Below are 2,500 nucleotides of genomic sequence, written 5' to 3' on the forward strand. Positions count from 1 at the left end.
CGCCAGCCGAACAAGTCTCCACAGCCGAAGCGCTGTGTCTCTTTTCAGCTGGCGATAAACCTTTCCTCGATCCTTTGCGGACTTGTTAAACTGTTCCTGATCAGAATAAAAAACGCTCACGCTAATACACAAGCACCCGTGACTCGCCAAAGCTGACAAATAAACAGACGGACAAGCCGCACTGCACGTGTGAACAGGGGAATGAGCCAGCGAGCGGGGATAGGGCGCCTCCTGCGCTTAAAAGCTTACAGCACCTGGTATTCCCAGGCGGTCTCCCATCCAAGTACTAATCAGGCCCATCCCTGTTTAGCTTCCAAGATCAGACGAGATCAGGCGTGCTCAAGGGGGTGTGGCCATAAGCAAGAGCAAGGCTCGCTGGCACCATTCTTATTGAGAGGACAGCTCCGTCACCTCTTTTACGACGCTGCTTTTTTTCCCTTGCGTTTTTCTCTTCTTCCCACGTTCTCTCTCTTCACTGCCTTCGTCCCCGCTCTATTTCACTTCAGCCTTTCACTCTTGCTTCCTTCCAATGAGGACGGAGCTGCGGGAGAAAGGGCGCTATAGAGGATCGCTGTGGAGAGCTGCTGCTGTGCTTTGACATCTGAGCTCTGTGGAAAACGATCTCAATACAATTCTGAAAAACGCGATTCCCCGAACGCCAGCCGAACAAGTCTCCACAGCCGAAGCGCTGTGTCTCTTTTCAGCTGGCGATAAACCTTTCCTCGATCCTTTGCGGACTTGTAAAACTGTTCCTGATCAGAATAAAAAACGCTCACGCTAATACACAAGCACCCGTGTCTCGCCAAAGCTGACAAATAAACAGACGGACAAGCGGCACTGCACGTGTGAACAGGGGAATGAGCGAGCGAGCGGGGATAGGGCGCCTCCTGCGCTTAAAAGCTTACAGCACCTGGTATTCCCAGGCGGTCTCCCATCCAAGTACTAACCAGGCCCATCCCTGTTTAGCTTCCGAGATCAGACGAGATCAGGCGTGCTCAAGGGGGTGTGGCCGTAAGCGAGAGCAAGGCTCGCTGGCACCCTTCTTATTGAGAGGACAGCTCCGTCACCTCTTTTACGACGCTGCTTTTTTTCCCTTGCGTTTTTCTCTTCTTCCCACGTTCTCTCTCTTCACTGCCTTCGTCCCCGCTCTATTTCACTTCAGCCTTTCACTCTTGCTTCCTTCCAATGAGGACGGAGCTGCGGGAGAAAGGGCGCTATAGAGGATCGCTGTGGAGAGCTGCTGCTGTGCTTTGACATCTGAGCTCTGTGGAAAACGATCTCAATACAATTCTGAAAAACGCGACTCTCCGAACGCCAGCCGAACAAGTCTCCACAGCCGAAGCGCTGTGTCTCTTTTCAGCTGGCGATAAACCTTTCCTCGATCCTTTGCGGACTTGTTAAACTGTTCCTGATCAGAATAAAAAACGCTCACGCTAATACACAAGCACCCGTGTCTCGCCAAAGCTGACAAATAAACAGACGGACAAGCCGCACTGCACGTGTGAACAGGGGAATGAGCGAGCGAGCGGGGATAGGGCGCCTCCTGCGCTTAAAAGCTTACAGCACCTGGTATTCCCAGGCGGTCTCCCATCCAAGTACTAACCAGGCCCATCCCTGTTTAGCTTCCGAGATCAGACAAGATCAGGCGTGCTCAAGGGGGTGTGGCCATAAGCGAGAGCAAGACTTGCTGGCACCCATCTTATTGAGAGGACAGCTCCGTCACCTCTTTTACGACGCTGCTTTTTTCCCTTGCGTTTTTCTCTTCTTTCCACGTTCTCTCTCTTCACTGCCTTCGTCCCCGCTCTATTTCACTTCAGCCTTTCACTCTTGCTTCCTTCCAATGAGGACGGAGCTGCGGGAGAAAGGGCGCTATAGAGGATCGCTGTGGAGAGCTGCTGCTGTGCTTTGACATCTGAGCTCTGTGGAAAACGATCTCAATACAATTCTGAAAAACGCGACTCTCCGAACGCCAGCCGAACAAGTCTCCACAGCCGAAGCGCTGTGTCTCTTTTCAGCTGGCGATAAACCTTTCCTCGATCCTTTGCGGACTTGTAAAACTGTTCCTGATCAGAATAAAAAACGCTCACGCTAATACACAAGCACCCGTGTCTCGCCAAAGCTGACAAATAAACAGACGGACAAGCCGCACTGCACGTGTGAACAGGGGAATGAGCGAGCGAGCGGGGATAGGGCGCCTCCTGCGCTTAAAAGCTTACAGCACCTGGTATTCCCAGGCGGTCTCCCATCCAAGTACTAACCAGGCCCATCTCTGTTTAGCTTCCGAGATCAGACGAGATCAGGCGTGCTCAAGGGGGTGTGGCCGTAAGCGAGAGCAAGGCTCGCTGTCACCCTTCTTATTGAGAGGACAGCTCCGTCACCTCTTTTACGACGCTGCTTTTTTTCCCTTGCGTTTTTCTCTTCTTCCCACGTTCTCTCTCTTCACTGCCTTCGTCCCCGCTCTATTTCACTTCAGCCTTTCACTCTTGCTTCCTTCCAATGA

The 2,500-nt window shown here is 52.3% G+C and overlaps 1 non-coding gene and 3 pseudogenes across 1 annotated transcript; all 4 read right to left on the reverse strand.

The window, feature by feature from the left end:
- Nucleotides 1-242: 242 nt before the first annotated feature.
- Nucleotides 243-361, reverse strand: LOC148671161 (5S ribosomal RNA; annotated as a pseudogene).
- Nucleotides 362-898: 537 nt separating this feature from the next.
- Nucleotides 899-1,017, reverse strand: LOC148671162 (5S ribosomal RNA). The gene has a single exon (XR_015937923.1). It is a non-coding gene; the product is annotated as a 5S ribosomal RNA (ribosomal RNA).
- A 537-nt stretch (nt 1,018-1,554) lies between these two features.
- Nucleotides 1,555-1,673, reverse strand: LOC148671163 (5S ribosomal RNA; annotated as a pseudogene).
- Nucleotides 1,674-2,209: 536 nt separating this feature from the next.
- LOC148671164 (5S ribosomal RNA) lies at nt 2,210-2,328 on the reverse strand (annotated as a pseudogene).
- Nucleotides 2,329-2,500: the final 172 nt, after the last annotated feature.

The sequence above is a fragment of the Lepisosteus platostomus genome, chromosome 5 (assembly GCF_059453375.1).
Source record: "Lepisosteus platostomus isolate fLepPlt1 chromosome 5, fLepPlt1.hap1, whole genome shotgun sequence".
Classification (NCBI taxonomy): domain Eukaryota; kingdom Metazoa; phylum Chordata; class Actinopteri; order Semionotiformes; family Lepisosteidae; genus Lepisosteus; species Lepisosteus platostomus.